Below are 27502 nucleotides of genomic sequence, written 5' to 3' on the forward strand. Positions count from 1 at the left end.
GGGGATGGAAAAAGATATTCCATGCAAATGGAAACCAAAAGAAAGCTGGAGTAGCAATTCTCATATCAGACAAAATAGACTTTAGAATAAGGACTATTAAAAGGGACAAAGAAGGACACTACATAATGATCAAGGGATCGATCCAAGAAGAAGATATAACAATTGTAAATATTTATGCACCCAACATAGGAGCACCTCAATACATAAGGCAAATACTAACAGCCATAAAAGGGGAGATCAACAGTAACACATTCATAGTAGGGGACTTTAACACCCCACTTTCACCCATCGACAGATCATCCAAAATGAAAATAAATAAAGAAACACAAGCTTTAAATGATACATTAAACAAGATGGACTTAATTGATATTTATAGGACACTCCATCCAAAAACAACAGAATACACATTTTTCTCAAGTGCTCATGGAACATTCTCCAGGATAGATCATATCTTGGGTCACAAATCAAGCCTTGGTAAATTTAAGAAAACTGAAATTGTATCAAGTATCTTTTCTGACCACAACGCCATGAGACTAGATATCAATTACAGGAAAAGATCTGTAAAAAATACAAACACATGGAGGCTAAACAATACACTACTTAATAATGAAGTGGTCACTGAAGAAATCAAAGAGGAAATAAAAATATACCTAGAAACAAATGACAATGGAGACACAACGAACCAAAACCTATGGGATGCAGCAAAAGCAGTTCTAAGGGGGAAGTTTATAGCAATACAAGCCCACCTTAAGAAGCAGGAAACATCTCGAATAAACAACCTAACCTTGCACCGCAAGCAATTAGAGAAAGAAGGACAAAAAAACCCCAAAGCTAGCAGAAGGAAATAAATCATAAAAATCACATCAGAAATAAATGAAAAAGAAATGAAGGAAACAATAGCAAAGATCAATAAAACTAAAAGCTGGTTCTTTGAGAAGATAAACAAAATAGATAAACCACTAGCCAGACTCATCAAGAAAAAAAGGGAGAAGACTCAAATCAATAGAATTAGAAATGAAAAAGGAGAAGTAACAACTGACACTGCAGAAATAAAAAAAATCATGAGAGATTACTACAAGCAACACTATGCCAATAAAATGGACAATCTGGAAGAAATGGACAAATTCTTAGAAATGCACAACCTGCCAAGACTGAATCAGGAAGAAATAGAAAATATGAACAGACCAATCACAAGCACTGAAATTGAAACTGTGATTAAAAACCTTCCAACAAACAAAAGCCCAGGACCAGATGGCTTCACAGGTGAATTCTATCAAAACGTTTAGAGAAGAGCTAACACCTATCCTTCTCGAACTCTTCCAAAATATAGCAGAGGGAGGAACACTCCCAAATTCCTTCTACGAGGCCACCATCACCTTGATACCAAAACCAGACAAGGATGTCACAAAGAAAGAAAACTACAGGCCAATATCACTGATGAACATAGATGCAAAAATCCTCAACAAAATACTAGCAAACAGAATCCAACAGCACATTAAAAGGATCATACACCATGATCAAGTGGGGTTTATTCCAGGAATGCAAGGATTCTTCAATATATGCAAATCTATCAATGTGATAAACCATATTAACAAATTGAAGGAGAAAAACCATATGATCATCTCAATAGATGCAGAGAAAGCTTTCGACAAAATTCAACACCCATTTATGATAAAAACCCTCCAGAAAGTAGGCATAGAGGGAACTTTCCTAAACATAATAAAGGCCATATATGACAAGCCCACAGCAAACATCAACCTCAATGGTGAAAAACTGAAAGCATTTCCACTAAGATCAGGAACAAGACAAGGTTGCCCACTCTCACCACTCTTATTCAACATAGCTTTGGAAGTTTTAGCCACAGCAATCAGAGAAGAAAAGGAAATAAAAGGAATCCAAATCGGACAAGAAGAAGTAAAGCTGTCACTGTTTGCAGATGACATGATACTATACATAGAGAATCCTAAAGATGCTACCAGAAAACTACTAGAGCTAATCAATGAATTTGGTAAAGTAGCAGGATACAAAATTAATGCACAGAAATCTCTGGCATTCCTATATACTAATGATGAAAAATCTGAACGTGAAATCAAGAAAACACTCCCATTTACCATTGCAACAAAAAGAATAAAATATCTAGGAATAAACCTACCTAAGGATACGAAAGACCTGTGTGCAGAAAATTATAAGACACTGATGAAAGAAATTAAAGATGATACAAATAGATGGAGAGATATACCATGTTCTTGGATGGGAAGAATCAACATTGTGAAAATGACTCTACTACCCAAAGCAATCTACAGATTCAATGCAATCCATATCAAACTACCACTGGCATTTTTCACAGAACTAGAACAAAAAATTTCACAATTTGTATGGAAACACAAAAGACCCCGAATAGCCAAAGCAATCTTGAGAACGAAAAAAGGAGCTGGAGGAATCAGGCTCCCTGACGTCAGACTATACTACAAAGCAACAGTAATCAAGACAGTATGGTACTGGCACAAAAACAGAAAGATAGATCAGTGGAACAGGATAGAAAGCCCAGAGATAAACCCACGCACATATGGACACCTTATCTTTGATAAAGGAGGCAGGAATGTACAGTGGAGAAAGGACAGCCTCTTCAATAAATGGTGCTGGGAAAACTGGACAGGTACATGTAAAAGTATGAGATTAGATCACTCCCTAACACCATACACAAAAATAAGCTCAAAATGGATTAAAGACCTAAATGTAAGGCCAGAAACTATCAAACTCTTAGAAGAAAACATAGGAAGAACACTCTATGACATAAATCACAGCAAGATCCTTTCTGACCCACCTCCTAGAGTAATGGAAATAAAAACAAAAATAAACAAATGGGACCTAATGAAACTTCAAAGCTTTTGCACAGCAAAGGAAACCATAACCAAGACCAAAAGACAACCCTCAGAATGGGAGAAAACATTTGCAAATGAAGCAACTGACAAAGGATTAATCTCCAAAATTTACAAGCAGCTCATGCAGCTCAATAACAAAAAAACAAACAACCCCATCCAAAAATGGGCAGAAGACCTAAATAGACATTTCTCCAAAGAAGATATACAGAATGCCAACAAACACATGAAAGAATGCTCAACATCATTAATCATTAGAGAAATGCAAATCAAAACTACAATGAGATATCATCTCACACCAGTCAGAATGGCCATCATCAAAAAATCTAGAAACAATAAATGCTGGAGAGGGTGTGGAGAAAAGGGGACCTTCTTGCACTGCTGGTGGGAATGTGAATTGGTTCAGCCACTGTGGAGAACAGTATGGAGGTTCCTTAAAAAACTACAAATAGAATTACCATATGACCCAGCAATCCCACTACTGGGCATATACCCTGAGAAAACCAAAATTCAAAAAGAGTCATGTACCAAAATGTTCATTGCAGCTCTATTTACAATAGCCCGGAGATGGAAACAACCTAAGCGCCCATCATCGGATGAATGGATAAAGAAGATGTGGCACATATACACAATGGAATATTACTCAGCCTTAAAAAGAAATGAAATTGAGCTATTTGTAATGAGATGGATAGACTAGAGTCTGTCATACAGAGTGAAGTAAGTCAGAAAGAAAAGACAAATACCGTATGCTAACACATATATATGGAATTTAAGGGGAAAAAAATGTCATGAAGAACCTAGGGGTAAGACAGGAATAAAGACGCAGACCTACTGGAGAACGGACTTGAGGATATGGGGAGGGGGAAGGGTGAGTTTTGACAGGGTGAGAGAAGGTCATGGACATATACACACTAAGAAACGTAGTAAGGTAGATAGCTGGGGGGAAGCAGCCGCAAGGCACAGGGATATTAGCTCGGTGCTTTGTGACAGCCTGGAGGGGTGGGATGGGGAGAGTGGGAGGGAGGGAGACGCAAGAGGGAAGACATATGGGAACATATGTATATGTATAGCTGATTCACTTTGTTATAAAGCAGAAACTAACACACCATTGTAAAGCAATTATACCCCAATAAAGATGTTTAAAAAAAAAAAAAAAAAAGAATGATAAGGAAATTCTGGAGAGATGACTCACAGGGACCAGGGTTTACTGATACATCATCATTTTGACATAAGTAGAAAGACATAACGGCATTTTAAAGGCAGCAAACTGTGGACATGGCTCTTGCAGGGTTACTCAATCTATTAACCTATGAAAATTTACTGAGCTCTGTTCTGCACACATCTTATTCACAAGAATCCTATCAACCCATGCTCCCCTCTATCCTCACGTCAAAGTTACTGACAATAAAATGGACAACGTGGAAGAAATGGACAAATTCTTAGAAATGCACAACCTGCCAAGACTGAATCAGGAAGAAATAGAAAATATGAACAGACCAATCACAAGCACTGAAATTGAAACTGTGATTAAAAATCTTCCAACAGGGCGGAGGGGAAGATGGCGGAAGAGTAAGACACGGAGATCACCTTCCTCCCCACAGATACAACAAAAATACATCTACACGTGGAACAACTCCTACAGAACACCTACTGAATGCTGGCAGAAGACCTCAGACCTCCCAAAAGGCAAGAAACTCCCCACGTACCTGGGTAGGGCAAAAGAAAAAACAGAGACAAAAGAATAGGGACGGGACCTGCACCAGTGGGAGGGAAATGTGAAGCAGGAAAGGTTTCCATACACTAGGAAGCCCCTTCGCGGACGGAGACTGCGGGAGGCAGAGGGGGGAGCTTCGAGGCCGCGGAGGAAAACACAGCAACAGGGGTGCGGAGGGCAAAGCGGGGAGATTCCCGCACAGAGGATAGGTGCTGACCGGCACTCACCAGCCCGAGAGGCTTGTCTGCTCACCCGCTGGAGAGGGCGGGGCTGCGAGCTGAGGCTCGGGCTTTGGTCGGAGCGCAGGGAGAGGACTGGGGTTGGCTGCGTGAATACAGCTTGAAGGGGTTAGTGCACCACGGCTAGCCGGGACGGAGTCCGGGAAAAGGTCTGGAGCTGCCAAAGAGGCAAGAGACTTTTTCTTCCCTCTTCGTTTCCTGGTGAGCGAGGAGAGGTGTTTAAGAGTGCTGCTTAAAGGAACTCCAGAGACGGGCGCGAGCCGCGGATAAAAGCGCGAACCCCAGAGACGGGTGGGAGACGCTAAAGCTGCTGCTGTCGCCACCAAGGGGCCTGTGTGCGAGCACAGGTCACTATCCACACCCCTCTTCCGGGGAGCCTGTGCAGCCCGCCACTGCCAGGTTACCGGGATCCAGGGACAACTTCCCCGGGACAACGCACGGCGGGCCTAGGGCTGGTGCAACGTCACGCCGGCCTCTGCCGCCGCAGGCACGCCCCGCACTCCGTGCCCCTCCCTCCTCCCTGGCCTGAGTGAGCCAGAGCCCCCGAATCAGCGGCTCCTTTAACCCCGTCCTGTCTGAGCAAAAAACAGACGCCCTCCAGCGACCTACACGCAGAGGCAGGGCCAAATCCAAAGCTGAGCCCCTGTGACCTGTGAGAACAAAGAAAAGAAAGGGAAATCTGTCCCAGCAGCCTCAGAAGCAGCGGATTAAAGCTCCACAATCAACTTGATGTACCCTGCATCTGTAGAATACATGAATAGATGGCGAATCATCCCAAGTTGAGGAGGTGGACTTCGAGAGCAAGATTTATAATTTTTTCCCCTTTTCCTCTTTTTGTGAGTGTGTATGTGTATGCTTCTGTGTGAGATTTTGTCTGTATAGCTTTGCTTCCACCATTTGTCCTACGGTTCTATCCGTCTGTGTTTTTTTTTTAAATCTTTTTCTTAATTAATTTTAATTTTAATAACTTTATTATACTTTACCTTCTTTCTTTCTCTTTCTTTCTTTCTTTCTTTCTTTCTTTCTTTCTTTCTTTCTTTCTTTCTTTCTTTCTTTCTTTCCTTCCTTCCTTCCCTCCTTTAGACAACGAATCATCCCAAATTGAGGAGGTGGACTTTGAGAGCAAGATTTATGATTTTTTACCCTTTACCCCTTTTGGTGAAGGTGTATGTGTATGCTTCTGTGTAAGATTTTGTCTGTATAGCTTTGCTTCCACCATTTATCCTAAGGTTCTATCTGTCCCTATATTTTTTTCGAAATAATTATTTTTTTAATTAATAACTTTATTATACTTTATTTTATTTTACTGTATCTTCTTTCTTTCTTTCTTATTTCTTCCTTCCCTCCTTCCTTCCTTCCTCCCTCCTTCCCTCCCTCCCTCCCTCCTTTCTATCCTTCTTTCCTTCTATTCTTCTTCCTTTCTTTCTTCCTTCCTTCCTTCCCTCCTTTCTTTCTTTCTTTCTTTCTTTCTTCCTACTTCTACTAATTCTTTCTCTTTAGTTTTTCTACCTTTTATTCTGAGCATTGTGGATGAAAGGATGTTGGTGCTGCAGCCAGGAGTCAGTGCTGTGCCTCTGAGGTGGGAGAGCCAACTTCAGGACACTGGTCAACAAGAGACCTCCCAGCTCCACATAATATCAAATGGCAAAAATCTGCCAGAGATCCCCATCTCAACACCAGCACCCAGCTTCACTCAACGACCAGCAAGCAACAGTGCTCGACAAACTATGCCAAACAACTAGCAAAACAGGAACACAACCCCACCCATTAGCAGAGAGGCTGCCTAAAATCATAATAAGTCCACAGACACCCCAAAACACACCACCAGACGTGGACCTGCCCACTAGACAGACAAGATCCAGCCTCATCCACCAGAACACAGGCACTAGTCCCCTCCACCAGGAAGCCTACACAACCCACTGAACCAGCCTTAGCCACTGGGGACAGACATCAAAAACAACGGGAACTACGAATCTGCAGCCTGCAAAAAGGAGACCCCAAACACAGTAAGATAAGCAAAATGAGAAGACAGAAAAAGACACAGCAGATGAAGGAGCAAGATAAAAACGCACCAGACTTAACAAATGAAGAGGAAATAGGCAATCTACCTGAAAAAGAATTCAGAATAATGATAGTAAAGACGATCCAAAGTCTTGGAAATATAATGGAAAAATGCAAGAAACATTTAACAAGGACCTAGAAGAACTAAAAATGAAACAAACAATGATGAACAACACAATAAATGAAATGAAAAAGACTCTAGATGGGATCAATAGCAGAATAACTGAGGTAGAAGAACAGATAAGTGATCTGGAAGATAAAATAGTGGAAATAACTACAGCAGAGCAGAATAAAGAAAAAAGAATGAAAAGAACTGAGGACAGTCTCAGAGACATCTGGGACAACATTAAATGCACCAACATTCGAATTATAGGGGTTCCAGAAGAAGAAGAGAAAAAGCAAGGGACTGAGAAAATATTTGGAGAGATTATAGTTGAAAACTTCCCTAATATGGGAAAGGAAATAGTTAATCAACTCCAGGAAACAGAGAGAGTCCCATACAGGATAAATCCAAGGAGAAATACGCCAAGACACATATTAATCAAACTGTCAAAAATTAAATACAAAGAAAGCATATTAAAAGCAGCAAGGGAAAAACAACAAATAACACACAAGGGAATCCCCATAAGGTTAACAGCTGATCTCTCAGCAGAAACTCTGCAAGCCAGAAGAGAGTGGCAGGAAATACTGAAAGTGATGAAGGAGGAAAACCTGAAACCAAGATTACTCTACCCAGCAAGGATCTCATTCAGATTTGATGGAGAAATTAAAACCTTTACAGACAAGCAAAAGCTGAGAGAGTTCAGCACCACCAAACTGGCTTTACAACAAATGCTAAAGGAACTTCTCTAGGCACGAAACACAAGAGAAGGAAAAGACCTACAATAACAAACCCAAAACAATTTAGAAAATGGGAATAGGAACATACATATCAATAATTACCTTAAATGTAAATGGACTAAATGCTCCCACCAAAAGATACAGATTGGCTGAATGGATACAAAAACAAGACCAATATATATGCTGTCTACAAGAGACCCACTTCAGACCTAGAGACACATACAGACTGAAAGTAAGGGGGTGGAAAAAGATATTCCATGCAATTGGAAACCAAAAGAAAGCTGGAGTAGCAATTCTCATATCAGACAAAATAGACTTTAAAATAAAGACTATTAGAAGAGACAAAGAAGGACACTACCTAATGATCAAGGGATCGATCCAAGAAGAAGATATAACAATTGTAAATATTTATGCACCCTACATAGGAGCACCTCAATACATATGGCAAATACTAACAGCCATAAAAGGGGAAATCGACAGTAACACAATCATAGTAGGGGACTTTAACACCCCACTTTCAACAATGGACAGATCATCCAAAATGAAAGTACATAAGGAAACACAACCTTTAAATGATACATTAAACAAGATGGATTTAATTGATACTTATAGGACACTCCATCCAAAAACAAGAGAATACACATTTTTCTCAAGTGCTCATGGAACATTCTCCAGGAGAGATCATATCTTGGGTCACAAATCAAGCCTTGGGAAATTTAAGAAAATTGAAATTGTATCAAGTATCTTTTCCAACAACAATGCCATAAGACTAGATATCAATTACAGGAAAAGATCTGTAAAAAATACAAACACGTGGAGGATAAACAATACACTACTTAATAACGAAGTGATCACTGAAGAAATCAAAGAGGAAATAAAATATACCTAGAAACAATTGACAATGGAGACACAGCGACCCAAAACCTATGGGATGCAGCAAAAGCAGTTCTAAGAGGGAAGTGTCTAGCAATACAAGCCCACCTTAATAAGCAGGAAACATCTCGAATAAACAACCTAACCTTGCACCTAAAGCAATTAGAGAAAGAAGAACAAAAAACCCCAAAGTTAGCAGAAGGAAAGAAATCATAAAAATCAGATCAGAAATAAATGAAAAAGAAATGAAGGAAACAATAGCAAAGATCAGTAAAACTCAAAGCTGGCTGTTTGAGAAGGTAAATAAAATAGATAAACCATTAGCCAGACTCATCAAGAAGAAAAGGGAGAAGACTCAAATCAATAGAATTAGAAATGAAAAGGGAGAAGTAACAACTGCAGAAACTGCAGAAATAAAAAAGGTCATGAGAGATTACTACAAGCAATTCTATGCCAATAAAATAGACAAATTGGAAGAAACGGACAAATTCTTAGAAATGCACAACTTGCCAAGACTGAATCAGGAAGAAATAGAAAATATGAACAGACCAATCACAAGCACTGAAATTGAAACTGTGATTTAAAATCTTCCAACAAACAAAAGCCCAGGACCAGATGGCTTCACAGGCGAATTCTATCAAACATTTAGAGAAGAACTAACACCTATCCTTCTCAAACTTCCAAAATATAGCAGAGGGAGGAACGCTCCCAAATTCCTTCTACGAGGCCACCATCAACTTGATACCAAAACCAGACAAGGATGTCACAAAGAAAGAAAACTACAGGCCAATATCACTGATGAACATAGATGCAAAAATCCTCAACAAAATACTAGCAAACAGAATCCAACAGCACATTAAAAGGATCATACACCATGGCCAAGTGGGGTTTATTCCAGGAATGCAAGGATTCTCCAATATACGCAAATCTATCAATGTGATAAACCATATTAACAAATTGAAAGAGAAAAACCATATGATCATCTCAAAAGATGCAGAGAAAGCTTTTGACAAAATTCAACACCCATTTATGATAAAAACCCTGCAGAAAGTAGGCATAGAGGGAACTTTCCTCAACATATTAAAGGCCATATATGGCAAGCCCACAGCCAACATCATCCTCAATGGTGAAAAACTGAAAGCATTTCCACTAAGATCAGGAACAAGACAAGGTTGCCCACTCTCACCACTCTTATTCAACATAGCTTTGGAAGTTTTAGCCACAGCAATCAGAGAAGAATAGGAAATAAAAGGAATCCAAATTGGAAAAGAAGTAAAGCTGTCACTGTTTGCAGATGACATGATACTATACATAGAGAATCCTAAAGATGCTACCAGAAAGCTACTAGAGCTAATCAATGAATTCGGTAAAGTAGCAGGATACAAAATTAATACACAGAAATCTCTGGCATTCCTATACACTAATGATGAAAAATCTGAAAGTGCAATCAAGAAAACACTCCCATTTACCATTGCAACAAAAAGAATAAAATATCTAGGAATAAACCTACCTATGGAGACCAAAGACCTGTATGCAGAAAATTATAAGACACTGATGAAAGAAATTAAAGATGATACAAATTGATGGAGAGATATACCATGTTCTTGGATTTAAAGAATCAACATTGTGAAAATGACTCTACTACCCAAAGCAATCTATAGATTCAATGCAATCCCTATCAAACTATCACTGGCATTTTTCACAGAACTAGAACAAAAAATTTCACAATTTGTATGGAAACACAATAGCTCCCGAATAGCCAAAGCAATCTTCAGAACGAAAAACGGAGCTGGAGGAATCAGGCTCCCTGACTTCAGACTATAGTACAAAGCTACCGTAATCAAGAGAGTATGGTACTCACACAAAAACAGAAAGATAGATCAGTGGAACAGGATAGAAAGCCCAGAGATAAACCCATGCACATATGGTCACCTTATCTTTGATAAAGGAGGCAGGAATGTACAGTGGAGAAAGGACAGCCTCTTCAATAAGTGGTGCTGGGAAAACTGGACAGGTACATGTAAAAGTATGAGATTAAATTACTCCCTAACACCATTCACAGAAATAAGCTCCAAATGGATTAAAGACCTAAATGTAAGGCCAGAAACTATCAAACTCTTAGAGGAAAACATAGGCAGAACACTCTATGACATAAATCACAGCAAAATCCCTTTTGACCCACCTCCTAGAGAAATGGAAATAAAAACAAAGATAAACAATTGAGACCCAATGAAACTTAAAAGCTTTTGCACAGCAAAGGAACCCATAAACAAGACCAAAGGACAACCCGCAGAATGGGAGAAAATATTTGCAAATGAAGCAAGTGACAAAGGATTAATCTCCAAAATTTACAAGCAGCTCATGCAGCTCAATAACAAAAGAACAAACAACCCAATCCAAAAATGGGCAGAAGACCTAAATAGACATTTCTCCATAGAAGATATACAGACTGCAAACAAACACATTAAAGAATGCTCAACATCATTAATCACTAGAGAAATGCAAATCAAAACTACAGTGAGATATCATCTCCCAGCAGTCAGAATGGCCATGATCAAAAAATCTAGAAGCAATAAATGCTGGAGAGGGTGTGGAGAAAAGCGAACACTCTTGCACTGCTGGTAGGAATGTGAATTGGTTCAGCCACTATGGAGAACAGTATGGACGTTCTTAAGAAACTACAAATAGAACTAACATATGACCCAGCAATCCCACTACTGGGCATATACCCTGAGAAAACCAACATTCAAAAAGAGTCTTGTACAAAATGTTCACCGCAGCTCTATTTACAATAGCCCAGAGATGGAAACAACCTAAGTGCCCATCATCGGATGAATGGATAAAAAAGATGTGGCACATATATACAATGGAATATTACTCAGCCATAAAAAGAAATGAAATTGAGCTATTTGTAATGAGATGGATAGACCTAGAGTGTCATACAGAGTGAAGTAAGTCAGAAAGAGAAAGACAAATACCGTATGCTAACACATATATATGGAAGTTAAGAAAAAATTAAAACTGTCATGAAGAACCTAGGGGTAAGACAGGAATAAAGACACAGACCTACTGGAGAACGTACTTGAGGATATTGGGAGGGGGAAGGGTTAGCTGTGACAGGGCGAGAGAGAGGTATGGACATATATACACTAACAAACGTAAGGTAGATAGCTAGTGGGAAGCAGCCGCATGGCACAGGGATATTGGCTCAGTGCTTTGTGACCACCTGGAGGGGTGGGATAGGGAGGGTGGGAGGGAGGGAGACGCAAGCGGGAAGAGATATGGGAACATATGTATATGTATAACTGATTCACTTTGTTATAAAGCAGAAACTAACACACCATTGTAAAGCAATTATACCCCAATAAAGATGTTTAAAAAAAAAACCTCATGGATTGTACATTTAAAACGAGTAAGTTAATTTTGGAAAATCACACGTTTATTACTCAAATTTTTTAGACTCAAATAATATCAAAAGACTTTCTAGAATCCAAATGATTGGTATAATAATCCAGGAAGCTGTCATGCTACTCATGATTAGATTAAACATGGTATACAATTAAACATAAGACTTGGTACTCAATAATTCCAATTAGTACAGGCCTTTAGAAGTCTGTTTTCATCCTTATACTGAAACCAATAAATTATTTTAGTAAAGATCACTTTACTCTTTGAAGAGAACTTTCACTTACATTTTATCTGACCTGAGCAATAGTTCAATAAAGCATATATTTTTATTCATCTTTTACAGTTGAGGAACTAAGGTTTAGAGTCACAGAGCTAGTAAATGGACTAAAATCCACTTGTATCTGAATCTATTGTCTTCCCATTACATCACAGATGGCTTTAAGAGCATGAGTAATGGGCTCTTGACTTTTGGTTTTAATTTCCTTGTTAGCAAGCACTAGAAGACATATTTGGTACAAGTTATTTGCTTTCAAAAAATAAAGTTTAGTTCTGTTGATATCATTCCAACCCACAGATCTATACTTTACGAGTTCTATAAGATCAAATGGAAGTCACCTTTTAAGAGCTCTAAAAAAAGATGTCCTTTCCTAAGTACTTCCATTTTTCTTCCTCCAAAGAGTTGAATGCTTTTTCCTCAACAGATTTGGCTAGTCAATAAAAAAGAAGATACCAAAGAGGGAAATCTATGACCTCTTTGTCAAGGGAAATCAGATTATTCAATGCCAAGAAAGGCTATTTTTATTTTCATCTGATGGTCTGCAGGATTTTTAAAGGTCAGCACTATGGAAGTAAAAGGAGAAACTGTTTTGGAAGAGCTCTCGCAAATCTCTCTCCTAATAGCCTCAAGACTGACCTTGTCTTATCAGTAGCCAGTTACCTTGGTAGTTAGAGTGTGGTGATGTAAAGAGGACGAGGTACTAGTTCCATCCCTGAGGAGGCCACCTAAACCACTGTTGACACCAGTAGTCACAGTAAAGTCCAGAAAGGTAGAGCTCTCTTAACCCCTGCTGCTTCTGGAAACACATGTCAGTAGCATCTTTTGAGCAGCTAAAAGAAGGTAGGGCATTGATTGTTCACTCAGTTCTTAGAGCAGGACTATGAGAGCCAGGTCTCAGGAGATAAGAAAGTTGGCATGCATTTAGTTCACATAACACAATCCCTACAAGCTGCAGCAAAAGAAATCTTGCAAAAGCCACTCATTAACTCTGTGATCATAGGCAAACCATTTTGTTTCTCTGAGCTTCAGTTTCTTCATCTAGAAAATGAGAACAATCACTCCTTACCTCACCAAGTTGAATTGAAGTTTAAATGAGACAAATGTGAAAGAGCTGTGGAAATTGGGAAATGCAGTATAGATGTTCAGTCATTCTCTCCTAGCTATATACTCCTTATTAGAGGAAATTACTTGTTGCTCAAGATCTTTGTTGATTCATTTAATAAATATATTTTGAGTACCTGATATGTGCCAGACAATGGGCTCTGTGTTGGAAATACAGAAGAAATAGGAGATCCTGATTCTCAAAGACTATATAGTCTGTGGGGTGGGGTGGGGAGTGTGGGGGTGAGGAGGCAACAGGAAAAAGAGGTTAAGCATAGTAGATGTTATGATGTGGCACCCAGATCCCCCTTTGGTGTCAAAAGACTTATCCCCCAGCTGCCAGAAGTACGGGCAGTCCCTTAGAGGGAACACCAAGACCAAAGAGAATCCCCTCGCCCAATGTCATGCCCTCTTCTTGAGAGTTCACAACAAATATGATCAGCTTAAGTATCTAAAGGCACAGCCCCCTTGCTCTAAACTGTGTCACTTCCAAAGGGTCCTTCCTCTTCGGATTTTCCCATGGGTTGGCTGACATTGGGACTGTATTACAGCTCACCTCCTTCCTCTGACCAATCCTGCTTCCTTCCCTTCCTTTCCACAAGTATTGATCCCAGAGAGTTCCTTAATAAAACCTCCTGCACTCTGATTGATACCCTTCTCAGGCTCTACTTCTGTGGCAATTGGTTGTCTGTGTCAACTTGACTAGGTTAATGGCACCAGCTTTTGCTCAAACACAGATGAAATGCTATGAAGGTATTTTTGAGATGTGCTTAAAAAAATCTACTTAGACTTTGAGTCTTCCATAATATGGGTTGGCCTCATCTAATCAGTTGAAGGCCTTAAGACTGACGTCTCCCAAGGAAGAAGGAATTCTGCTTCCAGACTGCCTTAAGACTGAGTTGCAACATCAACTCTTCCTGGGTCCCTAGCAGATAGATAGATAGGTAGGTAGGTAGATTATAGATACATAGATAGATAGATAGATATAGATAGATATATAGATAGATAAATTCTGTTTCTCTGGAGAACCCTTCCTGGAACTTTACTACAATATCAGGCATTTATGATACAATGATTAATGATCATTAGCACGAGAGCTGTCTTCACAGGCAGATGACCTGTACAGCCACACAGGGCCTCATGCTCAGAAGAACTAAGCTCTACTAACACCATCTTGAAAATCTTGGTAGCTTTATCTTCAAATTTGTATTTTTTAAGTGAAAATTTTTGGAACAATAGAGCATGTATAAGCAAAAGGAGACATGTGTAATATGCATGTTTACTGCTCCTTGCCACCTCATTCACATACAACATCTACTTTGTATATGTATTCATTCATATACAGCATATACTCTGACCCACTAATCCCAGTGGACTCATAATGCATGGGAGCTCAGTGAGACTCAGAATTAGTGCAGGATAAGGTTATTACATCTTTGATTACATGAGTAGGTGAGGAAGGACAGCTGACAGCTCCAAGAGAACACACACTTCTAACCAAAAGTCACAGCAAACAACAGAAAGAAGGCAATGGCATTCTAACAAACATGTATGGCTAAGAAACACTATTATATTCTTTTTTATCCATATTACTTCTGTATATCAGCCAACAATTTATCCCTAGTCCTTTCTTATTCATCAGTAGCTGAAAGTAGAGAGTGCTTATATATGTGTGTTTTCGATAAATGTGTGTTTATCAATAAATGAAATTTAAAGTGTTGAGTTAGTTTTGTGCATATTTTCCACTGCCTGATAGGAACAAAATACATATGCATGTACATGCTGAAACATGTATTCTGTGATTTTGGTGATCCTACATATGAGGTAAACGTTCTTATATAAAACTGGCATTGCACACTATAGAGATGAATGATAAAATTCATGTTAATTAACACTGTAAAATTTAAATTTCCTTTACTTAGAATGACATTAAATAGCACATAAATAGCAAACAAATAGAAAGAGACTATGAAAGAAAAGAAAAGGCTTTATATTGTCATCCTTTTAATGGCCTCTGCTTTTTTAACAAGGGACCCCACATTTTTGTTTTCTACTAGGCTCTGCAAATCATGTAACCAGCACTGATTAGCAACATAACTTATAGGTGCATAGAGTTGCGGTTTGAGGAAAGCTCAAAAGCTGAATCCTCAAAGACTATTAGAAATAGTTGGGGAAAGACAGTCGAGGAGGAAGAGGTTCCAGGCAGAAGGAATAGGATGTACTAAGTCCTATAGTTTAGAGAGAGCTTGGCTTCTGCAGAAAACTGGAAACCATTTGTTTTATCTGAATCTTGAGTTGGGACAGTAGGGTTGCAGGATCTGGCAAGAGATGAATCAGGCCAGATCATGAGGGTGCTGGTATGTAGGTGATGGGAAGCCAATGAAGGGTTCTTAAACAGTGTTACAAGAGGAGATTCATTTAGAAAGATCTTTAGGGCCACGTTTGGTTCTAAGGGTCTGATGCACAGAGCACTGTGCTGCTGTTCCCCTGTGAGTTTCACACTGTGTAACCTCCAGGCATTGACTTTCCTTTCACCCAAACATTACAGTCCTAGTTGTCAAGCAGAGTACCATGTACCAGTTCTCAATCCCAAGAGAGCAGAATGCAAGGCACTAGTTACCAATCCCAGGGGAGGACTTTAAGCTATGGCATCTTGGTATCAGAGTTGCCAAGGAAAACACAACACAGTCAAGCACTGGGTGGAACAACACCTTCCTTACATAGATAAGAGACAAAGCAAGATCAGCCTCAGTAGTGGGTGTCATTCCTTCATGGCCAATGGGTCTCTCCTAGCAGCCAGTACAGGACAGTTTGCCCCTCTTGTGCTGCAGTGAAAGGAAACCTATCCTTCCTCATGGAGGACAGATATAACAGTAGGTCTGGCCAGGTGTCATGTGACTCACATTTTAGGCAGAGACAAGACAACTCATTGCACCTGAAACCGGGAAAGATAAGGGGATAAGCCCAGCACAGGCTGTGTGGGCTCTTTTAACTCTTGCAAAGGCCCAAGGCCCATTCTTATGGGTCTGAGTGGGAGTTGAAAGGACTGTCTTCCTCAAAGCTATCTATCCTTCAAAATCCAGATCAAATGCCATCTCCTCCTTGACTCTTCCAGGATCATTTTAACAAGTGCAAAGGCAATTTACTGGAGAAATGATAGTCTTGCCAACAAATGGCACCAGAATTATTGGATATGCAAAGAAAATAAACTTTGATCCAATCTTGCATCATACATAAAAATTAATTAAAATGGATCACAGACTTAAATATAAAACTTGAAGCTAAACATTCTAAAAGAAGACATAGGAGAAAATCTTTGTGATCTTGAATTAGGCAAAAATGTCTTAGGATACTGAAAGCATGATCCATAAAAGAAACAATGATAAATTAGATTTTACTAAAATTAAAAATGTTTGCTCTTCTAAAACCACTGTTAAGAGAATGAAAAGACAAACCACAGATTGGGAGAAATATTTGCAAAGTATATATGTGATAAAGAACATAAATCCAAGTATATAAGGACCTACAAAAATTAAATACCAATGGGCTTCCCTGGTGGCGCAGTGGTTGAGAGTCTGCCTGCCGATGCAGGGGACACGGGTTCGTGCCCCGGTCTGGGAGGATCCCACATGCCGCGGAGCGGCTAGGCCCGTGAGCCATGACCTCTGAGCTTGCGCGTCCGCAAAAAAAAAAAAAAAAAAAAAAAAAAAAAAAAAAAAATTAAATACCAAGAAGACAAACCACCCAGCTTGAGGGTGAGGTTAGAATATACAACTCATCAAGGAAGATATGTAGATGTCAAATAGACACATAAAAATATGCTCAACATAATTAAATTTCAATTAGAAAATTAAAAAATAAAATCTCAATCAGATACCACTAATATCTATTAGAGTGGCTGAAACTTTTAAAACTGACCATAGCAAATGTTGGAAAGGACATAGAGGAATATTTTTGTAGTGCAGGTGGGAATGCAAAATGCTACAAATATTTTGGAAGATAGTTTGGCAATTTCTTAACAGGTTAAACATGCACCTAAGATATGATCTAATCATTTTTCTCCAGGATTTACTCAAAAGAAAAGAAAACATATGTCCCCACAGAGGTTTGTACACAAATGTTCACCATTATTTGTAATAGCCAAAAGGTAGAAATAATGCAAATGTTCATCAACAGGTGAATAGATAAACTTTGGTGTATCTGTTACAGCAGGCAGGTAGCTAGGTACAAGCAGAGAAATGGGGCAGGGGCTACGTGGCAAGAAATCATGCATCTTGTAAACAGTGGAGGTCCATGGGCAGACAAAGAAAAGCAGGAACATCCAGACTGACAGGAAACCACACATTTTGGGTGATAAGTGTCCTGGAAGCAGACAAAGAAATGTGGGGAAAGGTGGGAATCTCCTGCGTCCAAATGTAACCTATTGCTCATTATGCTCTCATTACAATAAAATTAGCCTTACAGATAATGCACTGATGCCATGACACTTCTGATTTAAGCTAAATAAGGACAAAAATACCTCTTCCCCTTGGGAAGATGGAGCTGGGATGAAAATCAGAGAATACGACCCCCAAACTCCTCCTTCCCCAGTGAATATTCTGCCCCTTCATTTATACGCCCCTCATATATTTGGCTTGCCAAAGAAACCCAGGGCAGCAGCTCCTCACCTGTCTGTCTGCTCTCCCTCTGAGAGCATATTCTTGCTTAAATTCTTACTTTACTTTCTTAGCTTCGCTGCTTCATCTCCGAATTCTTTCGTGATGAAGAAAGAACCTTAAATTCACCAGCAACATAGTCATACAGGGAATACTACTCATCAATAAAAAAGGAATGAACCATTGAGACACACAGCATAGATGAATCTCAAAATAATTATGCTAAGTCAAAGAAATTAGACGCTAAAAAGAGTACATAATGAATGTATTTATATAAACCTCTAGAAAATGTAAGCAAATTTATAGTGATGGAAAGCAGATAGTGGCTGCCTGTGGACAGGGAAAAGAGAGATAGGGAAGAAATCGTAGGGAGTTGCCACAGGGAGAGATTACAAAGAGACTTGAGAAAATTTGGGGGGGGAGTGTAAAAAATATGTTCATTACCTTGGATTGTGTTGATGGGTTCACAACTCTATTATATCAAAACTTTTCAAATTGTACACCTAAAATATATGCAAGTTATTTTATGCTAATTACATCAATAAAGCTTTAAAAAAGATCTTTGTTGTCTGGAGATCTATTTCACTATTTGTATATGTTTAAAAGAGTCCAGAATAAAAACTTTAAAAGAAGCACCTTTGTCTTTTTGGTACAACATAATGAGAGTCACAGAACTAGAAGTGGCCTTGAAATGACAGCATATCGATTCCCCTCCCCCACTGGGAGGTCAACAAGCGCTTTCAATGCTTATGTATGTTATAGCCTCAGTTATGTGGCTAGAGTTTTCAGAAACATGATGGGCTTGCACAAATTTAGTTTGACCCCTAGATGAGCCTCATTTATTCCTCCCTACCCTCACTGCCCCTGCATCAGGGTAATAACGAAACATCTGTCATTTCGAGCAGTAAAGATTTCCCTACAGAGCCTGACTCCCAGGAAACAGAGGAGCAGAGAAAACTGATGCAGAATATGTGTTTGATTATTCAGTCTGCAGCTGTCTCTCTCCTAGGTAGCTCTGGCTGATTTAAAGTCAGGTGCTGAAATAACAATCAGATGTGGTTTTTCATGCCACCTCCATTGATAATAATCCACAACCTTGGGCAAGTCACTTCCCCTCTCTGCACTCGGTTCCCTCCAATGTGAGAGGTTTAGTGTCTAGAGTCTGTGGACACTTGTTCCATCCCCTGCTGCAGTAACTGATTAGTGCCGGGTGCCTGTCGGTTTGTGATAAGACATGGTCATTTGTCATGACCCACAGAAGCAGTCCAAAGTTAGTCTTGATTTCCTGTACTTCATTCCACTCTTAGAATATTTTCTTTTCCATTATTACTGACTGTTCCCCCCCAGCTGTGGCAAAGCTGATGTTTCCTTCTTTTGGGCCATGAGAGAAGCTTCGGTACTGACTCTAACAACTCCAGGGGGCTTTAGTGTCCAATTCCATTGGGTGGAGAGAGCTGGACTCCAGTAGATTCCCTCCTCACTCAGGCCTGACCCCCTGCTGCAGCCGTGGACTCCTGGCTCTGGCTTTCATTTCTATTTTCCCATGGTCCTCACCATGCCTCACATTCATGTGTGTTCCCCAGCACTTCAATTGTGCTCTGACCATTACACATCAACAGAGCCCTCATGTTATTATTTGCAGAACAATACATGATTATACCTCTAGAAACTGTGTTGAGCAGTGGGATACGAAGGTGAAGTTGATGCAGGACAGGTCTTCAAGAAGCTCACAATCATCACCACAGAGCTTGGCAACTCCTCCCTGACCAGTGCCTGCAAAACTCTGTTGCCAACCCCATGCTATTCCTCATCCTTCAGTAAAGAAACAACAGCAGAGTTGCCACTAACTAACTGTGAGACCTGGGCATATTTCTTAATAATCCTGAGTCTCCATTTCATCTGCAAAACAGGGGTGATACTACTTGGTACACGGGTTGTGGGAAAGGTGAAATACATCAGCAGATGCAGAGTTCAAAGTCTAGCATATCAGAAGAACTTAATAAATGCTGTTTTTCTCTTCTGCTCTCTCTAACTCTATGCTACTATTTCACAAATCTATTTTGTTTTACAATTTGAGTGCCTTTTAGACCCCATTCCTCTGACTGCCCCCCTCTCTTATTTGGGGGGAATCTGTGAAAAGGGAAAATGGTAGAGTGAATCAATATGGGCCATTCTGGCAGCGAGTGAAGAGTCATCCAACCATACCCCCTCATTTTGCAAAGATAACTTCATCTCCTTTTCCATTTCATTGATATATCTAAGAGTCCTCCTCCCACTCACAGTAAATCCAGCATCTGTGTTGCTTTTTTAGTCAAGTGGAGAATTTCTCTTCTCTGAAATCTCTCCAACTTCTGAGCCCTTCTCATCTGGGATGTATAGGTGGATGATGCGTCAAGGGAGGGTAGTAGGAGGTGAAGCAGTTATAAATAAAGGGAGAATGCAGGTATAGTGTAATTTTTAAATTTTATAATAAAAGACCATATTTTGGAAAACAATGTAAGGTGTGTTTAGTTGTTTTTTTTTTAAATTCCTGTGGTACATTTCTTGCAAAATTGGCCATAATTCTTCATGTTTCCCTGCATCTGCATCTTTTGCAATGTGGCTTTGAAGATCCTTCCATCAAGAGGTGGAGTTTATTTTCTCACTCCTTGAATCTGGACTGTTTTGATGTTTTTCCAGTTCCAGGTCCAGGTCAAGAGGCTTTGCACACTTCTTTCCATTCTCTTGGAATGCTGTCATCACCATATGAATGAGCCTGGGCTACCCTGCTGGAGGACAAGAGCCCACCCAGAGGAGCAGGGCTCAGCTGTCTCAGATGAGGCCAACTTAGACCAGCCCATAACCAGCCACCACCCAGACATGTGAGCAAGCCCAGTCTTGATCAAAGTGGCCACCCACCCCATAGGTGAACACAGATGCATGTGTGAGTCCTGCTGAAACACCAACCAGCCCATAGACCTGTGAGCAAAAATAAATTCTGTTACTTGAAGCCACTGAGTTTTGAGGTGTTTGTTTTTCTACAATGCCCCTGATACAAAAACTACAGAAAAATAAAACTGAACAAATCTAAGATGTGGAGTTTCTCAAAGTAGTGGATGAGGTAAGAGTGTCTGCATCTCTTCTGGCTGGAAGAATGAGGTTTTGACATTCTATTTTCTTTCCAAGGGGACACCAACTAAAACAGGCTGAGAAGCACTGATCTCAAGTTATGAAGACTCAAGCGGCCTAAAAGCTGTTCAAAGAGCCTGATTAACACTGAGCATTCATCCACCTTTAAGCTGACTGTCTGTTGGAAATAATTAGAAAATGAAGCTGGGACTAGGGAAAAGTGTGTGGAAGGGTTAATGTAGGCAACAATTTGCATCACCTTCCCAACCCCATTCCTACTTCTAGGATGTGCTCCTTCGGATCAGGTAGTTGCCAGCTTTCTACCTTGCCTCCTTGGCATCACTGGTTGATCCAGAAATAGGCACACAACCCCAGCAGGCCCCATAGAATATTTTTTGAGATTTTTAAAAATTATTTGTTTATTTGTTTGTTTATTTATTTATTTATTTTGGCTGTGTCAGGTCTTAGTTGTGGCCTATGGGATCTTTAGTTGCAGCATGCAGACTTCTCAGTTGTGGCATGCAAACTTCTTAGTTGCGGCATGTGGGCTCTTAGTTGTGGCATGCAGACTCTCAGTTGCGGCATGCATGCGGGATCTAGTTCCCTGACCAGGGATCAAACCTGGGCCCCTGCATTGGGAACCCGGAGTCTTACCCACTGGACCACAGGGAAGTCCCCTTTCTTGAGATTTTTAAAACTAGAACCAAGAGGAATAGACCCTTCGTCTCTGTTGACAGGAATGAGAACGGAGAATGCCAGGCAGATATATTTTCTAGCACTTTCAAAGAAAAATCCACTATACTAGGAGAAGTTGAGATAAGAGGCAGTGACCACCTTGGGAGCATCTGAGTTTCTGGTTTCAGGCATTTCTGGCTTTGCCATGGTTTGATGACATGAACAATAAACTCCCCTTTTCACCTATGCAAGTTCAAGTTGCTCTTAAACACTTACAACCAAGAGTCTGATGATAAAATCAACAGCAGAGAACATCTTGATTTTGCAACACTGCTTTGAAGAATTTTTTTTAATAGAGAAAGATAAGTTACTTGTGTCAGACACAGAGAAGCACTACTCAGATCCTCCTTCAAGATAGAACTCACAGCCCATCTGGAAGGATTATGATTGGCTGACACCTTCCAGCTGTAAGCACTCTCATGGGCTACCTACACTTTCAAGCCAAGGGCATACTATTCTGGGGACAGTCCCCAGCCAATGACTGACTAAAGCAATGGTAGTGGAGGTCTTGCTATCCTGGGGGTAGCCCCCAGCTAATAACTAAGCAAGACACGTGGTATAAGAACTAGCCATTTTCAACCAATGCAGGACTTCTCTAGTGGACAATTTCCACCACACCCAGAACTCCCCATTGGGCTAGCAGACACTTTGCCAATTCAGCATCACAATCTAAACTCTCTTTGCCTAATCCCACTTTCTCCTTTTCCCTTTCAAAGATGTTACTCCTTAATAAACTCTGTATTTCTAAACTCAGTGTCCCAACATTTTAGGAAGCCATCAATTTGGTGCTTAACGGCCTTCCTCCAGCAAAGTTAAGGTAATACAACCAAGACATGAATATTTTCATAGACATCTTCTCTATAATAGGCAGAAAGAAAGGGATTTTTCTCAGAACCATAAGCAGATGGAGATGATAAATACCTCCTTCTTCTCCCTTTAGCCCAAACTCTGATTCCTTGATTCTGGTTCCTATTTCTTCCCATCCTTCCAGGGACCACACTGCAATGGTGGAGCTAAATCAAGACCACAAGTCAGGAAAGCCTTCCTGATCCATGTGTTATACTTGGGGCATCAGTGGACTTGCCTCTGAGCCTCTACGCCACCCTACCGCCACAACCACTTCATCTGCCTCACCTCCTAACCCATCTCTGGAGCAGGAGATTAATTAATGAGCTGTCACTCTGAATGATGTAGACTTGCACACATCTGAATCATTTATTTTGAATTCTTTCCATCATATCTAACCTTGAAGCTCCCAAATACATGATAAATAGCTGGAAACGAGCCTGAACCTGTGTCTTCATTTTATTTTCTACTGGTATATTTAGACAGTGTTAGAAGGTGAAGAAATTGCGGCTTGTTCACACTTTGACTTACAGAGTCACTGGTCAGGTGACTGACCTTCAAGCTGAGAGAATTCCTAGCAAAACTACATATTTCTCCAGCTTGATCAGCACAAATCACATTCACTTCATAATCAAGAATCCAACACTTTAAGTTCCACTAGTTTATTGGAAGTTTTGCAGATACCATTTCTTCAACTTTGTTCAAGCTCAAAGAATCAAATATTGTTTTGATAGTACAATAACTATGTAAATAGCCTCTAAAGATGGCCACCAAAACTCTCTGAGTTCTTTTGCCCTTGAACCTGGGCTGGCCCATGAGTGCTTTGACCGATGTGAGGGAAATGATGCTCGGGACTTCAGAGCCCAGGCCTTAAGAGAACTGGCAGCTTCTGCTTCCTTTCCAGAAATCCAGCTGCTTTTCTATGAGATGTCCAAGCCACATGGAGAAGACAAAAAAAGCAGCCATACGAATGAGCCATTTCAGATATTCTAGGGCAGCTGAGTCCCCAGATAACTGCAGGCCCTGCCTGTGACATAGGCAGCAGCAGAACTGCCCAAAGGAATCCAGTAAAGCTACAGAGTCATGAGAAATAATAAAATGGTTGTTGTTTCAAGCTACTAAATTTGGGGGTGGTTTGTTACATAGCAATAGATAAATTAAACAATGATTTTTAGATATTCTTACTTTAAAAGTAATAGGAAGATATGGGGAATGGACACTCTCACATAACTGCTGGTGGGAATATGAATTCAGTTTATACTGAATGCAAAAGCAAAAAAAGTACACAAATACTTTATACAAAAACAGTTAATTTGGAGGGCAATTTGGCAGTATTTATTAACACAGGCACTATAACTCAGGATCTATTCTAAAATATCACCCACATGTACACCAAGGAACAAATATAGTTATTTCAATATTGTTTGAGAAAAAAATGAGTGAAAAATGGAATATCCATCAATGTAGGAAAGGCTACATGTCTAATACAAATATTTTGTATCTGCTGAAAGAATAAGGTAGAACATTGTGAAACAACTTAAAACATATCTCCAATATATTATTGAGTGAAAATAAGTTGCACTACAATATATTCAGTAAGACAACATTTATGGCAAAAACACACAAGGTAAATACTATGTATTTGTAATTGCCTATATATCAAAATACATAGAAAGCCTGAAGGAGTTAACTGTACTCTTAGTCAGGATAAGATAGGCTATTCTGTGATAATAAATAAGATTATACCAAGATTATACACCAAAATACACAGAGGCTCAGTGTATTTTGGTATACACCAAAATAATACCAAGATTAAGGTGGTCCTCCTATGTGGTTCTCCTCCAAATGGTGACTTGGAAATCAGGGCTGCTTCCATCATGTAGTTACATAATCTTGTACATGCGGCCTTCAGGGTGTCTGCACCAGGGGAAGGGAGGGAGCAGGGAGGCACATTGGCTCTTAACCACCATGGCCTAGAACTGACAACTATTTCCATTGGCTGGAAATAGTCATATGGCCTTAACCTTACTGCAGTCCCACTTTTGAGACATTTGAATTTATTTTATTTTTATCATTATGGATAGATAACAGCATCCTGCATGTGCATGTGATAAGCTAAAAATTCCTTTCCACTTAGACATCACTTTACAGTTTCAAACACATTTCACATCCATTATCTCAGTCTGACCTACATGAAAACCTTACATGATAAGAGAGTGAGGTACAATGCCCCTTATTTTCCAAGAGGAAAATTGAGGCCTCGAGAACGTTGACCAAGGTCTCATGGTTGACCAAGGTCTCATGGCTGTAGTGAAAGGATGAACTCTGTGAGTTCATCCTTTCATTAGGGACATGACAATCAGCATCTGCCCTACATCATCTCTTTTAAGATGGCCTCAGGATGGATGAATAAAGAAACTTAGCCAGAGAATAAATAAGGATTTTAAGGAAATGAAAGAAATAGCTGTTTCAGGAATCTGGGTCAGAGTCATTCTGAAAAATCTTTGTTTGCACATCTATCTCCTTGACTAGAGTGTGACTTTCTAAATGGGATTGGGCCACATCCACCTCTACAATCACAATGTCTGGCACAGGTCCTGATGCATGATGAGCACCAGACAACATATTTATTGAAGGAATGAATGAATGGTGACAAATATACACCTTCTATATACCCTACCATAAAATCATAGCATTTTCAACCTTGAAGAAATCTAGACCCTGGTTCCTCAAATGCAGTCCCTGAAACAGGAACATCAGGATTCTTGGAACTTGTTAGAAACAGGGAATCTTAGACCCCACTCCAGATGTACTGAAACAGAACTTTCATTTTAACAAGATCTCAAGATGAATCATAAATAGTTTAAAGTTTGAGTTAACTCAAACTTGTTCTTGCCAAGTGGGAGGACTGGTGGGGGAGGGAAAGCTTGGGAGTTTGTGGTTAGCAGATGCAAACTATTATATATAGAATGGATAAACAACAAGCTCCTACTGTAAAGCACAGGGAATTATATTCAATATCCTGGGATAAGCCATAATGGGAAAGAATATGAAAAACAATGTATATATATGTATAACTGAATCATTTTGCTGTACAGCAGAAATTGACACAACATGGTCAATCAACTCTACTTCAATAAAACAAATTGAAACAAACAAACAAAAAAAAAACCAAGTTTGAGTTAACTCAAATGCACTGGACTTGAGTAAGCATTTCTGTTGTTCAGATAGAGAAATTCTGCAGGTTCCCAAACCTCAGGCATAAGCCAAGCTGGAAATACAGTCTCACCCCTCTGACCTCACTGATTTGATGCTTTTTACACTATACCCTCTTCTCAAAATAAATCACGATAAACGGAGTTTGTTTAAATTCAATACATTTAGTGCCTAGGCGGGGTTGGTGGAGGTAAGGTGATCTTTAATAATATGATTCTTTTTCTCTTATACATCTTTATTGGAGTATAATTGCTTCACAGTGCTGTGTTAGTTTCTGTTGTACAACAAAGTGAATCAGCCATATGCATACATATCACCCCTCCCTCTTGAGACTCCCTCCCTCCCTCCCTATCCCACCCCTCTAGATCATTGCAAAGCACTGAAATAATCTCCCTGTGCTATGCAGCTGCTTCCCACTGGCTATCTATTTTACATATGTAAGTGCTACTCTCACTTCTTCCCAGTTTACCCTTCACCCTACCCCCACTCCCTGTGTCCTCAAGTCCATTTTCTATGTCTGTGTCTTTACTCCTGTCCTGCCCCTAGGTTCTTCAGAACTATCTTTTTTTTAGATTTGTGGTGGAGCACAGGCTCCAGACGCACAGGCTCAGTAGTTGTGGCTCACGGGCCTAGTTCCTCCGCAGTATGTGGGATCTTCCCAGACCAGGGCTTGAACCCGTGTGCCCTGCATTGGCAGGCAGACTCTCAACCACTGAGCCACCAGGGAAGCCCTGTTGGAAGATTTTTAATTACAGTTTCAATTTCATTACTTGTGATTGGTCTGTTTATACTTTCTATTTCTTCTTGGCTCAATCTTGGAAAATTGTACCTTTCCAAGAATTTGTCCATTTTTTCGTGGTTGTCCATTTTATTGGCATAGAGTTGTTTTAAGTAGTCTCTTTTAATCCTTTGAATTTCTGCAGTGTCAGTTGTGATTTCTCCTTTTTCATTTCTAATTTTATTGATTTGTGTCCTCTACCTTTTTTTCTTGGTGAGTCTGGCTAACAGTTTTTAAATTTTGTTTATCATCTCAAAGAGCCAACTTTTAGTTTTATTGATCTTTGCTATTGTTTTCTTCATTTCTATTTCATTTATTTCTGCTCTGATTTTTATGATCTCTTTCCTTCTACTGACTTTTGGTTTTCTTTGTTCTTCTTTCTCTAGTTGCTTTAGGTGTAAGGTTAGATTATTTCAGATTTTTCTTGTTTCTTGAGGTGAGATTGAATTGCTATAAGCTTCCCTCTTAGAACTGCTTTTGCTATATCCCATAGGTTTTGGGTCATCGTGTTTTCATTGCCATTTGTTTCTATGCATTTTTTAATTTCTTCTTTGATTTCTTCAGTGATCTCCTGGTTACTTAGTAGCACACTGCTTAACCTCCGTTTTTTTTTTTTTTTTCCCGTAATTGATTTCCAATCTCATAACATTGTGCTCAGAAAAGATGCTTGATACTATTTCAATTTTCTTAAATTTCCCAAGGCTTGATTTGTGACACAAGATGTGATCTATCCTGGAGAATGTTCCATGTGCACTTGAGAAGAAAGTGTATT

Source organism: Phocoena phocoena, chromosome 4 (assembly GCF_963924675.1).
Source record: "Phocoena phocoena chromosome 4, mPhoPho1.1, whole genome shotgun sequence".
In the NCBI taxonomy this organism is placed as follows: domain Eukaryota; kingdom Metazoa; phylum Chordata; class Mammalia; order Artiodactyla; family Phocoenidae; genus Phocoena; species Phocoena phocoena.